This window comes from Lichenostomus cassidix, chromosome 12 (genome assembly GCF_008360975.1).
Source record: "Lichenostomus cassidix isolate B80296 chromosome 12, HeHo_3.0, whole genome shotgun sequence".
Taxonomy (NCBI): domain Eukaryota; kingdom Metazoa; phylum Chordata; class Aves; order Passeriformes; family Meliphagidae; genus Lichenostomus; species Lichenostomus cassidix.
In genome coordinates, this window is record NC_139493.1 from 5048172 (window position 1) to 5067551 (window position 19380).

The 19380-nt window shown below is 39.4% G+C and overlaps 1 long non-coding RNA gene across 1 annotated transcript; it reads right to left on the minus strand.

Moving 5' to 3' along the window:
* Window positions 1-13586: 13586 nt before the first annotated feature.
* Window positions 13587-17637, minus strand: LOC146431565 (uncharacterized). The gene is made up of 3 exons (XR_014854654.1): window positions 17578-17637; window positions 13963-14086; window positions 13587-13847 (listed from the first exon to the last, which is right to left on the minus strand). It is a non-coding gene; the product is annotated as an uncharacterized LOC146431565 (long non-coding RNA).
* Between the last annotated feature and the right edge of the window lie 1743 nt (window positions 17638-19380).

A 19380-nucleotide genomic window follows, 5' to 3' on the forward strand; every position in this document is an offset into this window, starting at 1 on the left:
GTTAGTACTAATGGAGTTTATTTTGTCTATGAGAAAAGTAATTAACTATAGCAGAAAAACAAGGCTGAGATGAAACAGACAAAAGAAAAGAAACGATTTTTTAGAGATAAAGCATGTTAGCCTTTTGTTAGGTAATAACAAAGCCACTTTGGTTATTAGTATCCACTGTAGAAACACTGAGGAAATTTATTCCAGCCACAGAAAAAGCACTTCCACTGCTTTATAAAATCAAATGTTTTCTTCATGTGTGCTGGGAGGGCAGAGGGGGGAACCACTTAAAAGCATTTGTAGGACTTTCAGCTCATTGTAGTTTATGTCAGGCAAGAAAGTGATAAAAGATGTTGATTTTATTAATAATTTATATCAATCAGTATTTATAGCCTGCTTGGTGTGTGGCAAATGGAAGGTCCAAAGTAATAAACAACTCATTAAACCACCCAGCATTAGGATTGTTTAAATGTGCAGAAGTTCACAACTACATGCACACCATTAAACCCCTTTGGAGGAATAAACGTGCATTTATTTAGGTATCTCTTCCTCCTGGGAAGAACAACAATTTCATCTCTTCCCTCACATTTCTTGGGGCACACTGGCTGCTCCATTGCTCCTGCTCCCAAAGGGAATTTGCCACCAGGAGTGATGATCCCAAGAGCAGTGGGAAGCTGACCAGTGTGTGATCCAAAATGCGTTCACTGGCTACATGTTACTTCAGGTGTTTCTTTTAAAAGAAATGATTCATGATAAATTTGAAAAAACTAGTTGATGTTAATAAGGAGGGAGCAGTGGGTTTACACTTTTAATCTTAGTCCAGTGGTTAAAAAAAAGCCCCAACCTTTTTTTTTTTTTCTTTTTAATAAATGAAAACCTAACTGATAGCAATATTCCTTGGTAGGAATTTGTGTGGTGAACTAAAGAAAAAAAGTTCTTAGATATAGACTCAGTCTTGCTTTCCAGCATAGTTCATTTCTGCCATGTCCTAATTGCAGTTTATCTGTAACACATTATGAACGTTTCTGTCAAATGCTTTGGGTGGACCTTTTTCTGTGCTTTCCCTGGTATTTTTGAGATATTAAATCATTGCCATGGGGGCTGGAAATTAGTATCTAGTTCAGTCCCCAGATTCCCCTAGAAAATCATTCAGGCACTTACTTTGTTTTATGTTTTCTTAGCTGACAATGATTTATGAAGATAACGTTTCCTGCATGATAAAATTCTGAAAAGATCAGATACTGAAGTGATGTCAAAGTTTCCTAAAGTGTAAGCTGAAACAGTTAATTTAAGGCCTAATGCTGTAATGCTCACATTGATCAAATTTTTACTACTGCTTGTATTAAAAAGCTCCTTGATTTTGTGTATAGGTGATTATTATTAAAAGATTGACTTTAAAAAACCTCCTCTCCACACATTAGATCAATAACCTGTCCAAGAAGCAAGGAGCTGTGGAAATGAGTTATAGAGGCAGCTGTGAAGATAAATTATATGGAATAATTAAATAAAAACCCACTGTGTGTGATTGACAGAAAGAAGACATTTTGGTGAGTATCTAGTCAACATTCTACTGCATTTTTTAATTCTTAAAAGATAGAGAAAAATTCAAATGAGGCCTCTACATTACTGTGGTGGTACCTTTCTTAATTAAATGTAATCTCAAGGGAAGGACTTGTTTATGACTCTATAGTTTATGCAGGACTGCTTAAAGGAGACCACAAAAAACCTCAGCAAAGATGTGAGAAAGAAATTGGTACATTGCACTCTCCTGGTGCAGAGGAAGCAGGAAAGAAGTGCCAGGAGTTTATAAGGAAATTGTAGCAGATTGCAGAGAGGAAGAAGGCAAATGGGTTGAGAGATGGAGGGCAAAGGCTGCAGCCAAATTCTCTGACAGCCACAGGTCTGGTTGTACCATCCAGCGTGGACAGCCAGGGCTGACCCTGCTCTGCCTCTGGTCTCCTCAATAATCCAGCATAACTCCTCAAATTACTGATTAGACAGAAAAATGGACCAAATGCACATTTGCAAACATCAGATTATCCTGTCCATTAGAAAGTCCAACCTTCTACCATCTGTGCCTTTCAGAGGAGACTTCAGGATGTTAAAAAAATATTTTACAAGTGTAGGTAGGTATGGCTGTAATTGTGTTATTTTGCTACTTAATGGCCTAGAACTGAGGACACACTGCATATCTGCAGTTTACTTTTCTGAGACAGCAGTTGATAATGTAAGTTAACATGGTATATGCTTTTTATTCATTTATGGGAAGCCAAAAGTGATGAAATCACACACTCTGAGTTTCATAGGCACAACAGTCATATTTATTTAGTGTGCTCTATTTACAGTGGATTTTTAAAAGCTGCAATCCACATGAGTGCCATCATATTAGGATACAAGAAATTGTTCAGATTGTTTCCTGTTTCCAGCTTCTGTACTGGGAATAAACTGCTGTGTTAAAGATGTGTAGTGTGAATAATGTGTGTGGTCATTCATATCTCCAATTATTTTTATCGTACAAATGAATTTATTATATAGCAGTGGAAAATGCCACAGTTTGACATATTCTGTATTTAAATATGCATGCTTTGTATCTAGCATAGATTTATAGACAATATGTTTGTACAAGTGTATCTAATAGGTTAGAGGGGTTTATTAATCTTGGAATTACTGTGATAGTAAAAGCATTATTTCTTTAGCCCTTCTATTGTTTAATAGAAATGACAAGTAGTTGAGACATTTGGAGATGAATGAAGCACCAAGAGCAGTTCTCTTGGAAAAAAACTCAATAAACATCTACAGTTGTAAATCTAACCACTTTTCTTGGCAAAACAACATTGAAGAACTGTTACAGAATTACAAAATGTTGTAAAGTGGCCTTTTTAGGATTGAACAAGAATTTCGCCCTGTTCTTTTAGAGAATGATGGCTGATCACAAACCAATTTCTCCTTAGCACTTTCCAACTGAATTACTTGAAACACTGGCTGCTTCTACCACTAATCATTAATTTTTTGCTAAGTCACTTAACATTTTACCTGGAGCCTGATGAATCTGGTGGGTTGGGTTGGCCAGGGCTGGTTGCTTCAACCCCTCCTTCTCCTCCTTCTTCAGTGACCTTGGTGTCTGCAGAGCTGTTTCTCTCACATATTGTCCCTCCAGCTGCAGTTTCCATTGCACAGATATTTTTTTTCCTTTTTTAAAATACCTTATCCCAGAGGCACTGTCACTGTCACTGTCACTGCTGGGGTCAGCCTTGGCCAGAGTTGGGTCAGTCCTGTATCCACTGGCATTGGCTCCATCAGACATGGCAGAAGCTTCTGGAAGCCCTTCACTCCCAAAACTTGGCCACACAAACCCAACCCACCCAGTAAGAATTGGCTGCAGTAGTGCACACTCCTGCATTTGACAAGGCAGAGTTGGGATTACTCCCAGCAGGTACAGCCAAGCAGGAAGGAACTGTAGGCTTGTCTTATGGGGTGTATTGTTTCCAGAAGATCAGGTGCACTACACTTGCTCCTAATACAGCCTTCCATCAATGCCCAGTCTGCTAAAACCGTGAGTGGAAGTGACTGATCTACAATTTGCATTCTCTTTTCAGTCCATCAGCAGAACATTAAAACCATTGAGGCAAAAGCCATCAGAACAGCACTCACGTATGAAACAATGCACAGGTCTGCTTGTTCCCATTTTTATGCACTGCTATAGGACTATAAATATTCATCGTAATGTAACTGAAAATTATTGAAGTGAGAAAAAAGAGAAACAGGGAAGCCATTTGCTTCAATTCATAAACAGCATCTGTTGGGAAGTTATTCATAGATTGCTTCAGGGCCTGCTGAGCAGCAAGCCCATGGAAAAGGATGCCATTGCAAGCAAATTGGCCAAAACTGCAATGGAGATGCTATTAAACATGATTCACTGACAGCCAGGGAGTATGATCAGGCACTGGGTTGTTTTATGTCTTCTTTTATCACTGGGACACAGAAGTAGCCTCCAGCCAAAGTCTCACACAGTTCAAATTAGAAGAGCAACCTTCTAAGTATATTAAGGCCTAACTAGTGGCAAGAGAAAGTTGTGTGGAGTGATATTACAGTGAATTCAGTTGTTTATTTGTCCCTGTCTGAGGCACATGGAAAATCCCCTTGTGAATCAGGGTGCCTATAACCTTTCCTACTGGGTATTTTTGATCAAAAGATGTTTGAATGTCGTCTTGTAAAAAGATGAAAATGCAGCCTAATGGGTAAGTGAAAAGCAATTAATAACTCAATAAACATCCTTTAGCTTCTCATTAAATTTCAAGATACAGCTTGGCAGAAAAGTGATGTGATGCCAAAGAAAAGTGTACCTGTGCAAATGCACAGAGGAGAACAACTGCATTCTCAAGTATAGTTTACTACTGAGAATAAAATACTCAGCTGCCAAATTTTGTTTGCTGATTTACAGAGCAGAGTTGAAGGAAGGCAAAACTTTCCAGAAATTCTGAATTTGGTTCAAATGATGATGAGTTTTCAGTTAACGATCTGGCCCAAATTTTTTTTGCAACCTGTGGGATTCATCAGATCCTGAGAAGCTTGAAAAAACTGCACTTGTAATCAATACGTGGACAAATAATTTTCCCAGCCCCATTCATCCTCTTGTTGCAAATTATTTATACTTTTAATTAACTCCAGCAATTCACTGACTGTAAGTAACTGGAAGTGCATCCCTTTCAGAACAGGGAGGCTGCACAGGCCCACAGCTCATAAGGTGAAGGATTTTCTTCTAGATTTGCTCCATTTTCCTCTGCTGTAACTGAGACAAACAGCAAGAGAGAAGGAGCCCTTCGAATGAACTTTCTGGACTACTTTTAAATGCGCCCATGAGTTGTTTTGTCTTTTCACAGAAATCTGGGGAAAGATGGGTTCTTCATCTGCCTGACCTGCATGAGGTGTGAGAGCTTCATGTGACTGATAAGCCTCAAATCAAGCACATGAAAATGCCTGATTTTGCAAGCAAATGATGTTTTCTCTTAAAAAAACCCATTAATCATTTGTCATTTGGTTTTTACATTTTGTTGTGGAAATACAAACTTGCCTGTGACTCAAGTGAGTGAAAGCTCTTCGCACATAAAAATATATTTGACTTTTTTTGGATATTTTAAGCAAATGTATTTCCAAAAATTAGGACTGTTTCATGCTAGGGGAAAAAAAGATAATTTATTCATCAAGTACCCTGGAATGTGATAACTAGCGGGCACCAGTTACATTTATTCAGTAAACTCCTTCTCAGGAAAGTTAACTTTGCTTTAAATTATTCATTCAGAGGTTGGTACACTCTCCAGGAACAGTAGGAGATGTGGTGGGTGTGTTACATTTAAGGGGTAACAAATGCTCAAGAACAGAAAAACCTCCACTCAACCTTTAAAGGGAATAAAATAAATATTTTAAGAAGTTTCATCCAAATTTCCTTCATATTTTACTTTGCCATAATATGCCCTTTTGCTATTCATTTGCATGGAAATGTTTGCTAGAATAATTGAGATTTTATCAGTAAGAGATACTACCGAGAAAATATAAATGTCTGTTGCCAATAAATGACACATCTGGACACCTACAAGATGTGATGTGCAGCTTCAGCACTGTCCTGTTCAAGATGAAGAAATACAACACATGATTGAGGACATATATTTAAATACCATACCTTGGAAGTTACAGATCAGGCAAAACTGCTCCAATGTGTGTGATGTGCTCACATCCTTTAGGTAAGCCTAAATGAGAAAATCAATGTTTGACAAGTAAAACCAGATCATAACTTCATAGATTAATGATTTATTGTAAATAACTTGCTTGCCCTTTTCATCTGTCCACACCCAGCTTGTGTAATTCAATTAATTCCATGGACATCCTGATTTTACACAGGTGAGGATGTGGTCTGGCAGCTCCACCTGGAATTTAAGTGTGGATTTTCCAGCTCAGGGGCATCAAGGAAATCCTGTTACTGTCCCTTCTTTGTTAAGTCAACTCATAAAACTAGGGGCTCAAGTTCTTTCAGGTTTAAGTGCCACATTCTCCAAGGATCTGTGTTTTGGGGTGTATTTTGCCTGTCCTCTTACACATCCAGCACAAGTGTGAACAAAACACTCTGTACAGATCTCTGCTCATAACTTCCCTACTCTGCAAGTGAAGCTTCAGGGACAGATCAACTGGAATTGGCATAAATTTAGACAAATTGAAATCATTTAAAATATGATAAAAAACCCTATTCTTGTTTATGGAGGAAGATAATTAATTTTCAAAAAATGCTACTGCATGCATTAGAGCCACCAGGAACAGCTCTAATTTCTGCAAAGACCATTTATGGAGATTTCCATTCCTTTATTTATTTCTTTATTAAATAAAGGAGATGCCATAGCAACCCCTGTCACACACTTCCATTCATGTATTGATTCAGCATTATTCAATCTGTATGTAGTTTCATTATTCATTATTCAATTCAATGTAGGTTATAATGTGCCCATTGTCTCACATTATGCTGTGGACTCTCAAAATCAAACCCATTCACTGCAATCCTCCTGCAGTTTGGGTTTCTGAAAACCTTGGGATAGAAAAACAACCACCTTCAGGAGCTGGCTTGGATCTAAGTCTTTATCTATGGAGACTTTTCCCAAATCTTTTCCATTCAACTCTCATTTTATATCATTTCCCCCAAAAACACCAACCAGCCCAAAGCCCAGTCATTCATCTGAATTAAGCAAATTTATAGTGAGAAGAAAGTCAAATCAATCATTTTGGAACAGTGTTGCTCTGGCACATTTCCAGCAAAATCCCGTGCTTTTCACAGATTCATCTTCTAAGCACAAATTAATTTCTAAAAGCAATGTTTCTCAGTGTAATTTCATTTTTTACCCTAGTAAACATTTTCAGCCATTCACCAAAATGGGATTAGTCCCTTTGGCGATACAGTTCATACCTTGAAATGAAAAAAACATGGATAATCTCAGCTTTCCTATAAAGGCCATAAGTGGCTAGTGGGATGGCAATAATTTTTACTCCTGATTATCAGAAAGAACCTACAGAAAAGTCCACCAAAGCATTTAACCATGCATAGCATCACTCATGGGACCAAAACCAAGTGTGAGCTTAAACCACAGGAGCAGCTCAGTACCTGAAGCACCGACTGGAAGTGTCCCAACTAACCAAGATATCCAACCAGCACATAAATTATGTGTCTAGCTGTTCTCAGGCCGTTGTGCAGCTCTCTGCTCCTTCCTGAGCTCTCCTGGAACTCCTGCTCTTGGAATTCAGTGATGCACCCAGGTTTATTTCTGCAAGTCCTGCCTTTGCTGTGTGGAGATGGAAGTTTGCTCCTCATGCATGCCAAGCCATTCCAGATGCTCCACAACCATGCTAGCCAGGCTCCAAACCTGCCTGAGGAAAAGCAAAGTAAATTAGTTCAGATTTGGACATGCATTAGAGCAATCCCAGGATTATGAGTTAAGAGCAGGTACTTCCCACACTGGGAATATGGACATAGCAACCTCTCAGACAGAGAGATCCTTAAAAGGATCATGATCATCCAGCACTGAGAAATTCTGGAAAACCTTCCTTTGAGTTCCTTACCTCCCCTAGGAGCTCACACTCCTTTTGCCTGTTAAGGTTTTGATGCAAAAGAGAAGAGCTGTTCACCCACAATGTGAGAGAAAGTTGGAGCAGCACTTTTAATGGCATATGGCATGTCCATCTGCTGAGGATATGGCACAGCACACATCTGTGTGCTGGCACTGGCCTGGGAGCAGAGCTGCTCTCAGCTGCTCTCAGCACTGTCAGCTCCCTTCCTAAATAACAAGTGATGGCTTTCCCAGGAAGGGAGAGGGAGGGAGCAGCAAGCTCAGATCAGTGTCCTGAGCCACACCAGGAGGAATCATAGCAGCCCACAGACTTGATGGGATACCAGCAGGACACCCAAAGAACAGAGTTTGCCCACACAGATGTCCACTCAATACATATTCAGTAAAAGGAAGACAAGAAAATGAAAGGAAAAGAGAACAATTCTCTTGTAAAAGCTTTGTTCACATCATTCTTGACAAGCCTGACCCCAAGTCTTCTCACCAAACAAGCTGTGAGTGACAGCACTGGTGACATTGTCCATATTGGTTTGGTTTTCTGGTCATGCTCTGAATCTTAACAGATCTGAATCTTAAACTCCCAGACCTGTGTCTGCATTGTGAGGTGTCTCAGCAGGCAGCTGTATCCACAGTTTTACTGAAGACTCAAAAAACCTAAAGGTTCCTTTCCCTAATGTTCATTATCCTTCCAGGATGGAGATTCAAAAGGCACAGGATCAGGTGGTGATTAATTATTAGGAAAAACCCAATGGGACAACACCCGAATTTAACTAATCTCATTATTTCCCTCCTTTGGGAGTAAATGTTTCTTATGTTTTATGTCAGCTGAGGAGAACTATGGAACCAGAAGCTTCACTACCAAAAATAATTTACCAGGTTTAAAGGATCTTTAGGATAATAATTTTACTCATCTAATTGTATTTCTACTCCAAAAGATTACATAAATAAGGACAAAAATGAGAGTTTCATATAGACTGAAATACTACTCACTCTCAAAAAAAATGCAATCGATATCTCTGGGGTAGTTCAGAGAGTGAACATATAATCATAAAATACAGGAACAGAATGTGTTAGCAGGGACTGAAAAAAGCCAGAACAAATGACATGGCTTCAGCACGTAACCCGGGAAACAAAAATAACTCGTTCAGCTGGTATTTTTCAAAGTGATATATGTCAATACTGTTGTTCCCTTGCAGGTTAACTAAATCTATCAAAAATGGATACAGTCTAAGACTTGGTAAAACAGTCTCTCTTTACAGCTTTCTTTCTTGAGAAAGTTCAATTTCTATTACAGGAGGCCAGCAGTTAAAGAGAGTCACATATCTCTAGCTTGCTATTCTCTGCCTGCCTTTGATTTTTATAAATTTTTACCACGGTATAATCAGAGCTTTCAACACTGAAAACATGCATTCCCTTTTGTTAACACTAAAATTTGAAAACTGAGCAGCAGGAGGTTAAATCAAAAATCGCTTGCCCTTATTCTCTCATTCAGTGGAGAAAAAAGTAACAATAAAAAGATGCTTTTTGTTACCCAGAGAAAGCAGGAGCTTTAGGTACCACAAACAGCACCAGGATTTTTAAACAATGGGCTGACAGTTGCTGATCCTGAGAGGGGAAAAGTGGCAGGAGTCTGAAGAAAAGGGATTCAACTGCTTCTTCTCTTCTGCTGGCAGAGAATATGGAGCATCACACAGCACTGTGCACTGTTCTTACAGATAAACATGAAATGGAACATCACATGTCTTTCTCTAACTGTGGATATGCATAAAGCTGGACACAGAGCACCAGACAGTGACAGTACACAAGACAGGAGTGGAGGGTTTCCCAGGGCACAGGGATGACAGTGTTTCCAGCCCTGCAGGTGAAATCTCTGGGTTTGCAGGAAGATTGTTCTGGCAGTCAAACAACTCTTCCTACAGTCCCCTCATGTGACAGGTGAGGGTGAGTACTTTGTACACTAATGGTGCTTCTATCCTGCAGCTGAGTCCTCATGATTATATATATATAATAATATATATTAATATATATATATATAACAGCAGCCAAATAATTGTGCCTATATCAACAAACTTCCTCTTTCACTTTGCTACAACTCAAGGATACTCAACTCTTTCATGGAGGGATAAACTACCTCAAGTCTGCCTGGACTCTTTCCTTTTGATGTTGTGCCAATTCACAGTCATCCCTTTGTCCTCTAAGAACATTAAGTGCAATCAGTAGGTCCATTGAGCTTTTTGTATAACTAAAGAAACTTTAAAAAAAAAAACAACCAAACAACCCAAAAAACAGCAGAGGAAAGAGGTTGTGAAGGACAAGCAGCATCAGCCCTTAGAGCTGGCAGCAGTTGCAGCTGCCCAGCTCTGTGGCACCCCAAACCCTCTGTTGGCTCCAACACCCAGCAAGTGGCTGGGTAAGACTCCAGGCAAAAAGCCACCACTCAGCTTTGTGCTGTCATGTAACAAATCCAAGCTTGTTAGTTTAGAGTTGCCTTTGGTTGTCTGCACTCCATAACATTCACAGCAGCAACTGCAGAGCAGACTTACCCAGGGAGAGGCCAACAGATGTGGTGAGCTGTGCTCACAGCTAGAAGTGCAAAGTGTTTGATCAGCTGCGTGGAGATAATTAGTTCTATAATTTAAAAAGTTTCTGTTATTCCTTAACATCCATACAAAGCTGCAGCTAGAGAAATTCTTTTCTATATACTAACTGTCAGAGGAAATTGCTGTTCACCAGAATATTCTTTTTAATCCAAGGAAGAACTGAAAACAAAAGAAATTAATAAGAATGCTCAGAAGACTCACAGGCCAACCTTACATTATTTCTGTAAGTGTTAATGTAAAAAAAACATTAGATTGATTACCAAATGTTATTCAAATAATCTGCTAAGAAGTAAAGTGGCTAATATTAAGTGAGGTGATGTTCCAGAACAAGTGTCTACATCTTTCTGTTGGAAAATTATTTAAACCACAACAGCTTTGAACTCTGATAGCAGTGACCATGAAAATGCCACATTTTTTGATCACACTTATTTTTGCATAGCACAATTTAAGGATTAATGCTGGCCAGCTCTGTTCACTAGTTAGCAGTGAGTGAACTACTGCTATTTCCTGGTTTTCTAGGTGAAACCAAACATAAATATCTAGAGGATAACTTGCTCTCAGCTCCCTTACATCATCTCAGAGAGAAATTTCTGAGAACAAAAGGGTATCCACTACAAATCAAGGCATTGATTTGGCCCTAATTTGGCATAGAGCCTTCATCTTTATTGTCAATGTCTGTGATAGAAAGTTTGGATCTTGGCTTCCAGAGTACAGGCAGGAATTTGGAAAAGGAACAGAACATATTTCTAATCATGAACTTAATAGGTTTTATACTAGGTCCTAGAGTGAAACACACAAAACTTTATAAATATCATATTTATGGCCATTCACTGGAGCAGAACAGCAATGTTACAAGCTTACATTTCTGATATTGTACATTTCTGAGCCCTTCATAGCTTTGCTGTACAAAACCTGAAAACGTTTGAATGAGGCCTCTGATATTTCTCTACATCCTATTGATGAAAGCACAACTATCTTCTTTTTTTATTTCTCCAGAGATTTTAATTTAAACTATGCATCTCTTTGGGGAATATATGAAAAAAAAAACTGATTAAAGCACTGCCCAATGCACTGTATCTGCAATTTAATCAACATTTACCCATTGTACTGATTCTCAATACCCACAGCCAGATAAGGACTTTTGTTATTTTCAATGCATGCACACCTGTGCCTGGCTTTAAAAGAGAGGCAGTATTGAATTTCTTCTGAATTGCACCACTTAGTGTCCAGCAGAAAGCCTGGTGATGTGAACCTGCTACTTCTGTGCATTTATGGAAAGAATACATAAATGTAGAACTTCAAAAGATGTCATCTTATCAGCCCATTTATGCTAATGAGAATGGTGTTTTTTAAGACAACAGGAACCAAGTGTTGTAGAGCAGAGAGCAGGTGAGAAATGGCCACAGAGGGCTCTGGGGTTATCTGCTCACAGTCCCTTCCTCTCCATGGGTTTTTGGGGTTATCTGCCCACAGTCACTCCCTCTCCATGGGTTTTTGGTTTTTGGATTTTTTTTAATGTATTTTGGTTTTGGGCATTTGCAAAACCATGACTGATCTCAGTCACATAAAATGACGACCAGGAAGGTTTGCTCAAATACAAAGGGGTTAGATTTGATCAGTCATCATCACTGCTGTTCTGTCCTTCGTTACTCTTGCTTTAGATAAAAGGCCAAAGGGACTATAACCTTTGTTATAACCTTTCATTCACCTCTTTGATGTGAAGGGAACTCCTTGCTAAGGGAAAGTCAGTAGGTTTGGAGTCCATTTAAGGTCTGAGCTGGACTACAGACACCAATGTAAAAGTAATATCCTTCACTTTTGGCTGCAGATATGGAAAGACCTGGAGTCCCTGGTAAAAATTAACTTGGAAATTAAAAGGGAGAAAAGATTCTGGGCTGATTTTCTCTCAGTGAGGGAAGGGATGCTCTGTGGAGCATGTGATTGCTGTGTGCTGCCAAGTAACCTGCAGATACACTTCAGAAGCAGGGGATTAACCATGCTGTTTGTTTTGTGTTTCTTGATAGATTACCTATGATAGGGACCTTGAGATTTAGATTTGGAATGCTTACTCTAAAAGTTTCCTTTGTATTTGCAGCGTCCTATGTGTGTATAGAGCAAAAACTACGTTCAGCCTCCATACCCTTGTTTAATAATGGAGAATGTTCCTGTTAGTTTTGTATTGGCTTCTTGTAATTAAGACATCAGATGTCTTTGTTACAGAAATATAATAAATGAACTTCTGCCTTCAAAATACCCTTTTACAGAGCAGTTTTTGCTGCAAGGGAGATGCATTGAAGTGGCTGCTGTGTCAGCAATGCTCCTTCATCACACTGTGCTGTGCCACGACAGAGAAGTATGACCAGACAGAGTTCTTTCCCATCCTTCTATAAGGTACTATTACTCTGTGAGGCAAAGGATATTCCAAATAACCCAAGGAAAATGATTTTCAGAGCAAACCCACAATATCTTTTTTCTGAATATGTATGCAGCAATATTAGAAATAGCAAATCCTTTCCTTACCACAATTCTTGAACTGCATTCTGGCAACTTTTTATTTACAATGTTTGGCAGTGGATACCTGTCTTCAGTAACTGGTTTGCAGTGAAATGCTCATCTTTGCAGCTGCAAAATGCCTATGAAAGTTTAATAAACATATCAGATGACAGCGTTTTTAAGGTTTTAACCTTATTGCCAACTAATAGAAGTTCTCTTACCTAATGTTCATGTGTGCTTAGAAAGACTATTGTTTTTAAATCATTAATGACACCTCAAGGCTACTGCAGCAGCCACCCTATATATTAATATAAATGTTTTAAGGAACCTAAGCACAGTCAAGCTCCCTTAAAACCAAAAGATTGACTTCATTTGAACTTAAACATATGCTTAGAGCTACGCATACATTTAAGTGTTCTGCTGAGTGGCATTTTTCTTCAAAGAACAGCCCTGTTAACTTCAATAAGACAATTTATATGATCATGTTCTTCTAGTCTTAAAGTATAAATTTACAATCCATTAGTCGCAAGACCAAACCTATGAAATACCATTATAATGAACTTATTCAATAGAGTTCACCTTTACTCACTTCTAAGCCTGACAATATATCTGGAAGGAATCTCGAGAACATGGGATTGCAATTCTTAAAGGGCACTGAATATGGAATTTTAGAAGCCATATCCATAAATTGGGTTTTTCCCCCGTTTGTTGGCCAGGACATTTAAAAGGAAGTCTTGATGCCACTTCAAATAAACTTTTACATCCAAAAAAAAGGCACTTGTGAGTAACATATCACTGTTTGCTGCTACTCAAACAATGGAAAGGAACAGTCTGAATGCTGAAGCACTTTTCAGCCTTTTTACAAAACACAGAAAGCAAGTTGTGAATCAAAGCTTTCTCTAAATTATGCTTAAAAGACAATTTTATTAATATTAAATAGGCCATACAACACCTTTTGATTAAGCCAAAACTTCCAGTTTCCTCGTGAGTGAGAGCATCTGTTTATTCTCAGCCTCTGCAGAAAGATCCTTTGAAAGGGCATTGCCTTTGCCAGGTCCAATTTGAGATCAGGAAAAATGAGCAACTAAAGCTGACCAGAGAGAGGTTTCAGGGAGTACATCATGTGGTGGGCAGGAAGGAGCTGTCACAGCAGGGCACCAGGAGCCTGCAGCACACACAGGACCCAAAATTACTGGGAGCAGCCAGCCAGGGCTCCAGAGCTGCATAAGAGCTTCCAGAAGGAAGAGGGAGCACCTTCTGCAGCTCAGAAAGTCACTTACCTGGTTTGTCTGGATGACAAGAATAAGCAAAGGTATGGTAGAAGTGGAAAGGAGGAGTTTTTATTAATATTTCATCTGGTGTAGTCACCTTCAGATTTATTTATGTACCAAGTGAGCACGTCTCCTGAAATGAAACAGCAAAAAATATGTACATCGAGTTTCAGCTCAGAGCTTATATTCCATATATTGTACCAAAATCTGAAGGATCCATACTGGAGTCGGGGAGAGGGAAAGGTACAGAGAGCCTCTGCTGGCTGGGGATAGTGTGCATCCCCTGCAGAAGGGTAGGTTCCTCTGCAGAACAACTCAGATCTGAAACACAACACACACTCACCATGCTGGGCTTTCTGCTGTATAAAAAATGAAGGAAACAACAAAGGGAAGCCAATGAGAAACCCACATTTCGTCCTGGACTTCGGGCTGAAAAACATACATCTCATCCTTTCCACTTATTCTCCTCAGTTAGAAAAGGGAAAATAACATTTTTCCCTTTCAGGGAAGGAATTCCTCATTTCTTACTTTGTGGGCCAGCCTTCAGTGATTCTTAGTAATATCAGTGAGATTTGGACAGACATCTGGAAGGCTTGGGGGAAAACAGGTGACTTTGAGAACTAGAGATAGAGCAAGAGGGAGAGGAGACAGATGGGTGTGGGCTGAGGGCAGAACTCTGAGCAGCACAGATGCTCCAGAAGAGAATGTGTGTCTGCAGCCTGACACCCAGTTGTGGGCAGTCACATGAGGCATGAATGGAAAATATTTGTAGTGGTAGTGGAAGTAGAAATCATGGATATGGACATCCAAATCTCTCAAATTCTTTCAGCATTCCTTTGCTAAATTCTGCTCTCATTGCCACGAGGTTACTTTGCAGTCTGTAAACAGATTCACAGACCCACCCAAACCATCTGTATGTTGCAATGCCATTGCCTGTGACTGATTTGAGCTTTTCAGAGGGATTCAGGCACTTAATTTGTTTGAAAATATAGCTACTGACACTCTAAGAAGTTCTACTATAGATTTCCAGGGTGATAAGTTTTCCTCTGTGGTTTCACAACTATTGTAACACAGAATTGCTCTTATGTGTCTGGGAAAATCAGTTTTCTTGGTTTATATCTAAATAATAGCAGCACCTGTAAAGTTAATTATTAAGAATGTTAACTGTTAAGGTGTTAATTCTGTCAGGATAATACATGACTTACTGTTGAACTTAACCTCTAGTGAGATTGAAAGACAGAAAGATGTGGTGGTTAAATAGCAAGAACACCGGCAGCTTTTCAGATACTTTTCCCATGCTAAAAGCAGTATCACTACTCATCCTACCCAGCTTTAGTGAATTACAAGGTAGAAGAGGGCAGAGAAGAAGTTCTCAGGTCAAAATATCACAGAATAGCTAAGCACAGAAAAGAAGAGAAAAAGCAGTCTCTTAAGAAAAGCCAGAACAAGGAACAAAAGCCTAATAATTTACAAGCCTGCGTCTAAAAACAGACACTGTAACATGTTTTCATTGCACTTTAGGCAACATTCCCTACTTTTCATTGAAAAATGAGGAAAAGAATGCTTTGCTATTGCATCTATCAGCAGTGCTTGCAATATTCATCTACTTGACCTGGCACTGGGAGAAAGAGAAATGAATTAAAGTGCTGGTGGGAAAGGAGGGGTAGGAATATCTGAGTGGGTATTGAGCTTTACTAGAAGCAGGGAGCTGTTCATATTGCATTTTGGGTTTGTAGTCTGAAATAATTGGCAGGGTGCTCAGAGCAGGTGGATGGTTATTTCTAGTTTCTTCTATTCTGGTCTAATAAAAGAAGTAGGAAATGCACTCAGCCTTTGGGTCCTTAGACTGGCTCTGGTTTTATTACTTATGTACTACCTGCAGCCCTAGATATTTGCTTATTTTGGGTATGCAATGAATTGCTAATTTCATTACTGCCTGTAAGCATGACAGAAATCATTACATCATGGCTTGTATGAAGAAATCTGAATTTCACCCTGCTTCAGTGACTATATTCAGGCAATTGTGTGCCATAATCATCCCTCATACCACACACTGCACTTCAGAACTGGCAAAGAAGTAACCTTTAAATAGAAATCAAGTTCTTCAACTGTTTGCAACATCTGAGGCAAGGCTGCTTTTAGTCTGATTTCTTTCTCAAGACCTGCCTCTCCTGCTACGAGTATCACTCATTTGAACAGCTCTATCCTTAGACTTCACAGAAAGGCCTGCAAGAGCAGCTGGGTAGGGCTCAGCACCATGTGCCTCTGAGACAAGGAGTGAGAAATGTCACGGGCTGCATCCCAGACTGCTGACAGAGCAGGCAGCAGCAGGGGGAGGCAAACAGGAGCAATCCAGGAAGTGATACAGTCCCTGAAGTGATGCGTTCTGGAGTTAGACAGCAAGGAAAAAGCAATCAAGAAATGTGCTTGCCATGGTTGCTAACACTATTCCAACTCCTCATGGGAAAAGGAAAAAGTCTAATTTACAGCAGTGAGAAGTGTTATCCCCACTTGGCTGTCAGAGTCTATTAATAGCACTGCTTACTAAATAGCTTATCTGAATGGCTCAAGGTGCTTTTTGAAGCTGATATGATTGGCAACATTAAAAGGACTGCTGAACTGAGGTCCAGAGATGCAACTTTTCCAAGCTTGCAGCCCCTGGTTCCTGCATAACCAGCTTCTGTTAGTGATCCTGCTGTGTCTGTGCTGCAAGGTGAGCTCTGGTTTGGGAGTGGATTTGGGCAAACTCATCCTCAGGATCAATATGATTCTGGCACAGGTAAGTTGGACATGTCTGTGTTCATCTCAGGAAGACAGGGATTTGAAACCTGAAGGAGACTGGACTTGATTTTACTGGTGTTCCTCCCAGACAGGCCATGAGAACGAACAAAACTCAGATCCCCTCCAGGTCTGTCCCTCTCTAGGGAGTTCCACACATAGACCCTCAGTGTGGCCATCAATGAGGATGGACAAGTCTGGCCTTGAGAGTGGGCTTGAACCTAGTATAGACATTATATAGCATCTCAAAAATTTTTCACTTAGCAGCAGAAAAAAAGAGCCCTTTTAATTAGATTTGCCCTATATAAAACACGCCTGCCTCTCAAAGCACAGAATTTCCTGGGCAGACAGGAGAGTGACCACGGAAGCCAACATTTCCATTAGATGGAGAAATAGCACATTATGCTGCTCTAGTCTAGTCTACAGCTCCTGAATTTTCTCTCTTTAAATGGCTGCATAAATCTAGTGGCAAAAGCAGGCAGTTTGTCAATGAATGACTACCAGAGCAGTGCACTGTCTCACCATCCTCTGGCAGCTATTACACCTGAGCAGTATTTTTTGGGAGAAACTTGCAAAAGGGTGTAGGCTGGAGCTTTCAAAATAGACTAAGGGAAACTTTACCCTTTCACTTCTAAATTGACAAACTAACTTTCAACACAAAATTTTAAAAGGATAATAGTTTTAATTTTAAAAAAGTTCTCTATGTTGTAACTCTATGTAAATCACACAACTGAAAAGTTTCTCTTAATTCGTAGGATACACTATTGCTTCCCACTCAGGGAGAACTTCTGGAAGAATCATGTGAACAAGCCCAGCCTAAACAGCCCATTATTGTAGGTTACTTACAGGATCCAAAAACCATTGCTATGTGACTTCCCTGAAGTAAGTTTTCTTCCCATTCGAAATGCTGCAACCTAAAAAAAAAGTACAAAAGAAACACTTTGAGCTTTCATTATATGTATATATACTTCACACCTTCACAGACCATATGAGAGAAGACAATCTTTCCCACCACATGAGATCATGATGACCACTCTGGAAACCAAACATGAAATGTGTCCACCTGGAAGATTTAGAGAGTAAAGAGGTTTTTTTTTAACTATGTATCATCCAATATTTAAATTTGGTTTCATGAATGAACCAGAAGCCCTTAATATTTTTCACTCATAAGAGAGGAAAGTTGGGGTCCCAAATTAGTTCCAAGTAGTGTTTTGCTGAGGTGTCCAAAGCAGCCTCATGTGAGTGGTGTGAAGCACCCTTTGTTACACAACACAGAAGAAGCATTTTGTAAAGGAACTGAAGGAAATCTTTGCCCGAACAGGTTTGCACCCCTTGTCCTGAGTATTTAAAGAATTCTGACTGCAGCAGGTTGGTTCTCAGCAGCACAGCCATTCCTCCCTATGTGCACAGCAATGACTTCCTGCTGCATTGTTAAAGATAAATTACAATACAGCAGTTATTACCAGGGAGACTGAGCATTGAATACAGCGCTCTGTAAAGACCTGGCACTTTAGCAGAAGAACAGATATTTGAAAACAATATCAGCTTAATTTCCCTTTCTTCGCCATGCAAAAAAAGCTATAAAGTGTTAGATCTTTCCTGTAATTTGCTTAATTGATTAACTTGATTGATGTAGATGACTGAACAAAGGGTAAGGCAATGAAAAACAGGCCATTATCTTCATTTGTTAGCATAGTTCGATTTTGTGTAAATATTTGGTTTCAAATTTATTCAGATTCTTACACTGGAGAGCATTTTTCAAAAGCAAACAATTTTTACTAGCAAAAGACTTGTCATCAGAAATTTCACTCCCCAAAGGTAAAGAGAAACTGATTTAACCAGCTGCATATTAGAGGAATCAAAGTGCAATCATAAGAAAGAGGGTGACTGCAAAATGAGCCATGTGATGGAGATTGCTGCTCCTCCAGCTCCCCAAAGCTGAGAAGCCACAGCTCTCAGTTTGGATTGACACTTTTACCAGCATGTCAAATAGAAAATTAATACTGTATTTGTTGAGCTGATCCTTGATGGCTACATTTTACTGAAGTACAAGATTCACTTTGTAAAGCAGTTGTTCTTTTGGTAATTGTGCTGTGCTTCGTTTAGGAAACATTCAGAGCAGAGTGAATTGTGCCTACAGTGATAACAGGCATTTGGCTTTCAGATTTTGATTGTGCCACTAAAAAATGGGGAAAGATTGTCACTCAGAAAGAAGATCTTGATAAATAATATGCTGGAAGAGTTGGAAGCAGTGTGGGGAAAAGGACAATCACACCAATTGCCTTAATTATTGATTGAAGAAAAACACTTCAGTCTCAGGAATATCAGTGCAGAAGGAGGATGGCTCTGAAGTAAATGTATGTTCTTTCCTGTTCACTGTGGCATTGCTTTAATTTCACAACTCAGTAGCCCAGGCATCACCTGAGTTCCTAAAGAATTGAATAATTGATCCATAATTAATGGATGCACAAGGCAGGAAAACAGCAGCAGGATACTGGCTAATACAAGAGTCAACTACAGGGAATGAGACCGTGTACCTGTCCAACTTTTGTAAATTGTTTTATTAGCTTTTATTAGATCTACATGGCCACATGCTGAAAGACATTTTAAAAGCACAAGGCATTTGGAAATATGCTGGGTACCTATGCC